The following is a 9491-nucleotide window of genomic DNA, read 5'->3' on the forward strand; positions in this document are numbered from 1 at the left end:
GCTCCAGTATATGATGGGCCCCATTTTTAATTAACCCAGGCATGGTACGTGAAAAGAGCTCCATGGAGTAATCTGAAGTGTGTGCTGCCGCATCCTTCACTTTTGGTGTGGGTGAAGGACACAAGGAAAGGGGTTGCTCCTGACCAGAAGCCTGCACTGACGACTCAGTGCTTGCATTTTTTTAAACTTCAGAAGAGGAGGCGATAGAGCTGGAGGCTGTTTCAGCAATGTAAGCCAAAAAAAGTTCCTGATGCTCTGGCTTTAAAAGCAGTCTACCTACTCCCAGAAAAGGGAGCCCTACAGGCCTTCCAGAGCTACACCATGACGCAGGCTCAACACCTCCTGCCTTAGCTGCTATTGTGTTTTTGGCACTACCAGCAGATGCACCACCACCACCATCAGTACCAGGTGGCCCCCCACACCCACGTCCGTGTCCTCTTCCACCATGCTTCCTCATGTTTTGGAAAATGGACCCAAAATACCAGCAGATATATGGTACTGTATCAGAAGCGTACAGCTCTATACAGTCTAGGGATAACAGTAAGTCTCCGTATATATTTCATGAGTCATACACAGACGCTCAGTATGGAGTACACAATAAAATAAAAAGTTGAAAAAGGGTACAGTGTCACCAGATACAAGGTATATATAGTATAGTGTAAACATTCTGAATCTCCGTATATATTTCACGAGGCAGACACAAATGCTCTCATGCCCAGTATGGATTACACAAGAATATGAAAAGCTGTAAATGGGTAATGTAACACAAGCGTGCAGCTGTATACAGTGTTGGGGTAATCTTAAATCTCCAAATATATTTCCGGATTAACAGACAGACATTTACAGGCTCATTATGGATTACACCAGAATCTAAAGAGCAAAAAAGGTTACTGTATCAGAAGTGTACAGCTGTATACAGTGTTGGCCAAATTTGAAATCTCGGTATATATTTCCGGAGTCACCCTCAGACGCTCACTCAGTCTGGGTTTGACCATAATAAAAAATGTTGTAAAAAAGGTACTGGATAACAAGATAGCAAGTATATATATTATAGGGTACAATTGAAATCTCCATATACATAGTTCCGTAATCACTCTAAGACGCTTACTCAGTATGGATTTGACCGTAATGCTAAATGTCCAACAAAGGTACTGTATAACAAGATAAAAGCTGTATCAAGTATATGGTAAAAATTGGTATCTCCGATTCACCGGATATATAGAAGGCGTGAACCACACACGCTCACTCCCAATGGATGATACCGTAATAACAAATTTTTAACAAAGATACTGTATCAGCACATACCAGGTGTATCCAGTCTAGGGGTAATTGTAAATTTCCATCTATACTTCCGGAGTCAGACACAGACACTCACAGGCTCACTATGTATTACACCAGAATTTAAAAAGTACAAAAAGGGAAAGGTATTCGAAGCGTACAACAGTATACAGTACTTTTAAATCTTCGTTTATATTTCAATCTCAGTAAGCCAGTCCAGACTCTCCGCTACTGGAAACTACATGGATACAAGTACAGACGGAATGTTGAGTGATAGCAGAAATTTGGGAATTACTCATCGCGGGAAAACCTCCCGGTAGATGTTGCAGAGGCGATGCAGACCCTCAATTACTGTGTCTGTGGAGACAGCGAAAATGGTTCTTTGTGAAGAAAGGATTGCTTTATCGTAGTAGCGTGGATCACATCACCACTACTCGTCTCCATCAAATTGTGATCACAGGGAGAGATGTAGACATGGTCCTCACTACCTATCATGATGCGTCTGGTCATTTTGGGTTGCAAAAGACAGAAGCCACAGGCCGTAGGCGATTCTGTTGGATTGGCATAAGAGGAGACATTGAAAAATGCTGGCAGGAATGTCACACGTCTGTGACTATCACAACTGTGAAAGGTGATCATAAAGCACCACTGCATCCGCTTGTAAGTTGACATCCATTACAAATGGTAGCCATTGATCATCTGAAGGTAGAGGCCAGCAGGACAGGCCATAGCTACATCTTAACCATCATCTATCAATACACCAAATTTATAGTGGCCGTCCCTGTGAATGATTTAACTGCCCAGACTACACAGCGGTGGAGCAGGGAGAGGTAAGTATTGCAACTTGCAAGTGCTGTGGCCATGACCAAGCAGGGGGGGCACACTCGTGGTCGACGGTACTGGCACAGGGCCCCTCATAGTACGCTGGTGTGTCTGACGGCGAGTGGGCCCCCCCACCGTCAGAGACACTGTATTGTACTATGTGGGGCACTGTGCCAGTGCTGTAGGCTATCAGTGGGCCCATCCACCTGTTCAGAGCAACGGCACTTGCCCGGGTGCACCAGGTGTTGACCCCAGCCCCTGGGGGGGTGGGCAGTCCAGTTAGGGAGGTTTAAAAAATGGCATATGTTGATGTGTAGGCTGGACATTCAGCTGCTGCAAATGGCGGAATTGGGCAAGTCCGAGGAAGAGGAGGACAAAAGCGAGGCAGTTTTCTGGCAACCTATGTGTCATCAGGGGAAGGTGGGACAAATTCCTTTGAAACCCATGCATGGTTCATTTTAATGATTGTTAGATCATCAACATTTTGGGTAGACAGACGGGTCCTTTTTTTCTGTCAGGATTGATCCAGCAGCACTGAAAACTCTTTCAGCAGGGCAAGCGAGCTTCTGTAAGGCATTGTGTGCCAATTCAGGCCAGGTGTCCAGTTTAGAGGCCCAATAGTCAAAGGGAAATAACCTGTGAGGGAGAACATCGATATGGGAGGAGGAGTAGTTTGTAACCATAGTTGACAACTGCTGTCTCCTGTCACTTTTAATCGATGCAGTATTAGCAGTTGTGTGAGCGGTATTTGAGAAATAATTCCACAACATGGTCATTAAACCCCTGTCTCCAACGCCACTTCGGCTGTGTGCAACACGAACTCCTCTTCCATTGTGCCCACAACGGCTCGTGGGAGAACCAGCACCGCTGCTGTGTGCTGGGAATGCCTCAAACAAACGGTTTACCAGAGTTGCTTGTTTGTTAGCCAGTATTATCTCTAGGTTCTCCTGTGGCATGATGTTGTGTAATTTGCCTTTGTAGCATGGATCGAGGATGCTGGCCAGCCAGTAGTCATCATCCTTCATCATTTTGGCAATGCGGGGGTCACTTTTTAGGATCCGCAAGGCATAATTGCACATGTGGGCGCCAATGTTCCAGGTGTCAATACTGCACTGCCACTGCTGGGTGGAGGAGCACTTTCTGGCAAATCCACATCCCTACAGTCACGCACAAACAAACACTGTACCTGACCTTGGAATGCCAACCTTTTTCTCTTGCCCCCTGAGAAGCATCCTCCTGCCCAAAATAATCATCCCCCTTCCTCCTCTTCCTCTTCTTCCTCCACCTCGTCCAGGAAAGTTCCCTGACCAGACAATGGCTGACTGTCAGCAAGGCTTCCCTCCTCATCCTGTTCCTCCTCCTCTGCTGCAGACACCAGATCCTTAATGTGCGTCAAACTTTGCATGAGCAGACGCATAAGTGGGATGCTCATGCTTATGATGGCGTCGTCTGCGCTTACCAGCCATGTGCATTCCTCAAAACACTGAAGGACTTTACAGTGGTCTTTCAGCTTTGACCACTGCACACCGGACAATTCCATGCCTTCCCTCAAACTGCCTGCCCATGTATCCTCCCACAAATGCATTACAGCCTGCCTGTGTTCGCACAGCTTCTCAACCATGTGCAGGGTGGAGTTCCACCTTGTTGTAATGTCTATGATTAGGCGGTGCTTGGGGAGGTGGAGCAATCGCTGCAGCTTCTGCATACGACTGGAGTGTACGGCCAAGCGACGGATGTGCGAGCACAGTCTTCGCACCTTATGGAGCAGTGATGTTAACTCCGGATAATTATTAAGGAAGCACTGCACCACCAGGTTCAAAGTGTGAGCCAGGCAAGGCATGTGTGTGAGTTTTGCACGGGCTATGGCTGCTACAAAATTACGGCCACTATCACTGACTACCTTGCCTGCCTCAAGATGTAGACTGCCCAGCCATGACTCAGTTTGTCGCTGCAAGTAGTCGGCCAGCACCTCCACGGTGTGTCTGTTGTCGCCCAAAGACATCATCTTTAACACAGCCTGCTGACGCTTACCACTAGCTGTTCGATAGTGGGACACCTCGTGTGCAACACTGGCAGCTGCGGATGGAGTGCTCGTGCGACTGCGCTCTGTGGACGAGCTTTCGCTTATGGAGGAGGAGGAGGGTCAAAAGCCTACAGCCAACTGTTTCCTATACCATGGGCTAGGCAGCACTGTTCCACCGCCGTTGTCCCCTGTGGAGCATGCATCCACCACATTAACCCAGTGCGCAGTGATGGACACGTAACGGCCCTGGCCATGCCTACTGGACCATGCATCTGTTGTGAGGTGCACCTTTACACTCACTGATTGCTTGAGTGCATGGACAATGCGGTCTTTCACATGCACGTGGAGGGCTGGGATGGCTTTTCGAGAAAAGAAGTGCCGACTGGGTAGGTCGTAGCGTGGGACAGCGTAGGCCATGAGCTCGCGGAAAGCTTTGCTTTCAACCAAACGGTAGGGCATCATCTCTAATGAGATTAGTTTGGCAATGTCGGCGTTCAAACACAGTGTACGCGGATGAGAGGATGAGTACTTTCTTGTCCTACTCAGAGTGTCTGGTAGGGTGAGCTGGACTGGAGAGCTGCATATGGGCGAAGTAGCGATGGAACGGACGGAGTGAGAGGGGGTTGGTGATGGTATTGGTGGTGATGGCCTAGATTCAGTGTTGTGCTGCAAACCATTGTGATTTGCTGAGTGCTTTGGCCTTGCGATGACACCTCCACATTTAGTGCTGGTGGTGTGCTTGACGGTGGCGGTGGTCTTACAGTGGGGGAAGTGATGGAGTGTTGCTGGCTACCTTCAGTCGCAGCAGGTGCACATGTGGTACCTGAGGTTTTGTAGTCCGCCCACGCTTGCAAGTGCATGTTGATTAAATGTCTAAGCATGCAACTGGTATTCAAATTTCTGAGTTGTTTACCTTGGCTAAAGGTCCTTCCGCACTTCTTACAGGTAACCTTTGCCTCATCAGTAGGATTTTGGACAAAGAAGTGCCACACTGCACTCTTCCTACTATGGTATACATTTTCTGGCCTTGCACGCTGTGCTAAGTTGACCGTCTGGCCAAGCTGTCCTGCAACTTTTTTAGCTTTTGGTCCACGTTTTTGGGCAGCTACGGGCCTGCCAGATAACCGCCAGGGCCGGCTCCAGGTTTTTGAGGGCCCGGGTGAAAGAGTCTCAGTGGGCCCCCCCCTTAACACCTACCACGATTCATGCCATGTGACATCCGTGGTGCCGGCCAAAAACGGACTTGTCTCAGTGTGGATCACACGGACACCCATGTGATCCACATGGACACTCGCTCTGTGGCAAAACACGTTCATGTGAAGGAGGCTATTGATTAGTAGTGTACGCATGAAAGAAAGAAGAGAGAGAAAGAAAAAAGAATAGAGAGAGAGAACAGAAAGAGAGAGAAAGAAAGAAAGAAAGAAAGAAAGAAAGAAAGAAAGAAAGGGGAAATAAAGAACAGAGACTGAAAGAACAAAGAGAAAGAAAGGAAGAACAGAGAGAGAAAGAAACAGGGAGAGAAAGAAAGAAAGAACAAAGAGAAAGAAAGAACAGAGGGAAAGAAAGAAAGAGGGGAAATAAAGAACAGAGAGAAAGAAAGGAAGAACAGGGAGAGAAAGAAACAGAGAGAGAAAGAGAGAAAAGAACAGAGAGAAAGAGAAAGAAAGAGGGTAAAGAAAGAAAGAACAAAGAGAGAAAGAGGGGAAAGAAAGAACACAGAGAAAGAAAGAAAAAGAACAGAGAGAAAGAAAGAGTGGACAGAAAAAAAGAACAGAGAGAGAGAAAGAAAGAGGGGAAAAAGAACGGAGAAAGAAAAAACAGAAAGAAAAAGAGTGTACAGAAAAAAAGAACAGGGAGAGAGAGAGAAAAAGGAGGGGAAAGAACAGCAAGAAAGAAAGAAAGAGGGGAATGAAAGAAAGAGAAAGAAAGAACAGAGAGAGAGAAAGAGAGGAAAGTGAGAACAGACAGAGTGAGAGAGAAAGAATAGAGACAGAAAGAAGGAAAGAAAGAAAGAAAGAAAGAAAGAGGGGAAAGAAAGAGAACAGAGAGAAAGAAAGAGAACAGAGAGAGAGAAAGAGAACAGAGAGAGAGAAAAAAAGATTAGAGAGAAAGAATAAAGAGAAAGAAACAAAGAAATATTCTATAAAGATACCATAGCAGCCCGGCTCCCATTGTAGTGCCCACCTGAGCCTCCTGGTGCAGGACATATCATGATCGGCTCACATGGCCGACATCCCCTATTCCAAGGCAATCCCGCTGTACACTCTTCTCAGAGGAGGACACGTTGATGGATCTGAAGCATTCCCTGAAGTGCCTCCATGGTTCCGTCACAATATCCTCCCGAAATTACCTCATTTCTGATCAGATTCCAGCACGTCACTTCCGGTAGAACATTACGTGCGAGTTTTAAAGTGCTCCTCAGGGCTCCTGTGTCTGCGGGAAAAGTAAGCCTCCGGCTGGGGCAGACTCTCTCTCAAAATCGGGACTGTCTCGCTGGATCCGGGACGGTTGGGACTCGGGAGGTATAAATGCTCCCCACCATACACCTCCGCTTTGTATGCCTCGTACACACACGTCTCCGCTCCGTACACCTTGTACATCCCCGGCCCTGCTCCGCTCCATAAACACATGGCTCAGCTCCGTACACACAGGGCTCCGTTCTGTACATCTCGTACACACACAGCTCTGCTCTGGTACACCTCGTACACACATGGCTCCGCTCCGTACACCTCGTACACAAAAAGCTCTGCTCCGGTACACCTCGTACATACATGGCTCTGCTCCGGTACACCTCCTACACACGCGGCTTTGCTCATTACACCTCTTACACACACGTCTCCGCTCCTTACACCTCGAACACACGGCTCCGCTCCGTAAACCTCGTACACCTCGTGCACACACGGCTCTGCTCCGGTACACCTCGTACACACATGGCTCCGCTCCATATACCTTGTACACACACGACTCGGCTCCGTACACCTCGTACACACGGCTCCGCTCCGTAAACCTTGTACACACATGGCTCTGCTACATCCACCTTGTAAACCCCTCCTGACCCCCCACAGAAACTTTAACTCATTCAGACCAGCACCATAATGACGTGACCAGCACAGCAGAGTCCTGCAGCCACCCTGATCATGTGACCCCTGACTCCTCCACTCCTGTGACCTCATCACAGGTCCTGTGCCGCACACAAGATTACAGCCGAAGTGATGATCATTGCTGGCTGTAAGGGGCTGCGTGGGTCCCTCGGGGAGGGCGCAGGATGGGGTCGGTACATGGGGGGCGTGGTGGCGCTGGCAGGTATGCCAGACAGCGTGAGTGGGCCCCCGTCTCGCCAGGGCCCTGGCACTTACTCGGTTGCGCCGGGTGCTGACGCCGGCCCTGATAACCGCTGCTGCGATGTTAATGCCTCCCGTGGATCCTTCTCCTTATCTGAACTATTGCCAGCGCCACCCTCCTCCCCCAATGAATGCCAATCCGGGTCAAGAACTGGGTCATCCATCACCTCCTCTTCAAAGTCATCTGCACCTTCCACTTTACCTTCCTCTGTGTCACCGTGTAAGGTGGAATAGTATGCGGGAAGGGGCAGTAGACTGCAAGGGCAATGTAGTGCTCTGGGTCAATGTACCAGCAGAATCATCTAGCAGTGGCTGTGCATCTGTGTACTCCATGTTAGATTCATCTTGGACTGGGGAATTCTGGATTTGTCTGGATAACCTAGGCATGGTATGTGAAAAGAGCTCCATAGAGTAATGTGAAGTGTGGGCTGCCGCATCCTTAACTTTTGGTGGGGGTGAAGGACACAAGGAAAGGTGTTTTTCCTGACCAGAACCCTGCACTGACGACTCCGTGCTTGCAGGCTTCGAACATTCAGAAGATGAGGCAATAGAGCTGGTGGCTGTTTCGGCAATGTACGCCAAAACCTGTTCCTGATGCTCCGGCTTTAAAAGCGGTTTTCCTATTCCAAGAAAAGGGAACCTTACAGGCCTTCTTGGGCCAGACGATGACGCAGGCTCAACACCTCCTGCCTTAGCTGCTATTGTGCTAAGATCCAGCCGATGCACCACCATCATCAGTACCAGCTGCGCCCCCCTGCCCACGTCCGCGGACTCTTCCACCATACTTCCTCATGTTTGGGAAAATGTACCAAAAATACCAGCAGAGAGATGGTACTGTATGAGGAGCGTCCAGCTGTGTAAAGTATATTAAAAAAAATAAATCTACGTAAATATTTTGTTAGTCACAGACGCTCTCCCAGTATGTATTTGACCGTAATCCAACAAGCAGATATACGGAACTGTATCAGAAGTGTACAGCTGTATGCGTTTTTTGTGTAACTAACAATCTCCGTATATGTATTTACAGAGTGTCACACACACACGCTGACTCTGTAAAGATGTGACTGTAATGCGAACGGCAGATATACAATACTGTTTGAGAATCGGACAGCTCTATATGGTGTCTGTATGGAAAATTGTCAATCTCTGTCTATTTTTATACGGAGTGACACACGCTGTCACTGTCTACTTTGGACTGTAATCAAAGAGCAGATATACGAAACTGTTTGAAAAGCGGACAGCTCTCTAAGATGTAGGTCTGGAAAAATGGAAAATCTCCTCAGCTTGTTTTTCCAGAGTCACACCCAGATAGCTTCTATTTGTCCTTGATACAAGGCGGTACATGGTAGTGTGTGAGGAGCGTACACCGCTATACGGTGTCTGTATGGAAATTTGTCTATCTCCGTCTATTTGTATATGGAGTGACACACGCTGTCTCTGTCTAGTTTTGACCATGATCAAACAGCAGATATACGAAACTGTTTGAAAAGCGGACAGCTCTCTAAGGTGTAGGTCTGGAAAAATGGAAAATCTCCTCGGCTTGTTTTTCCAGAGTCGCACACAGATAGCTTGCATTTGTCCGTGATACCAGCTGGTACACGGTAGTGTGTGAGGAGCGTACACCGCTATACGGTGTCTGTATGAAAAATTGTCAATCTCCATCTATTTGTATACGGAGTGACACACGCTGTATCTGTCTAGTTTTGACCGTAATCAAACAGCAGATATACGAAACAGTTTGAAAAGCAGACAGCTCTCTAAGGTGTAGGTATGGAAAAATGGAAAATCTCCTCAGCTTGTTTTTCCAGAGTCACACACAGCTTCTATTTGTCCGTGATACAAGGCGGTACACGGTAGTGTGTGAGGAGCGTACACCGCTATACGGTGTCTGTATGGAAATTTGTCAAACTCCGTCTATTTGTATACGGAGTGACACACGCTGTCTCTGTCTAGTTTTGACCGTAATCAAACAGCAGATATACGAAACTGTTTGAAAAGCAGACAGCTCTATAAGGTGTAGGTCTGGA

The sequence above is a fragment of the Dendrobates tinctorius genome, unplaced genomic scaffold (assembly GCF_039654945.1).
Source record: "Dendrobates tinctorius isolate UK_male_01 unplaced genomic scaffold, ASM3965494v1 ptg000064l, whole genome shotgun sequence".
Lineage (NCBI taxonomy): Eukaryota > Metazoa > Chordata > Amphibia > Anura > Dendrobatidae > Dendrobates > Dendrobates tinctorius.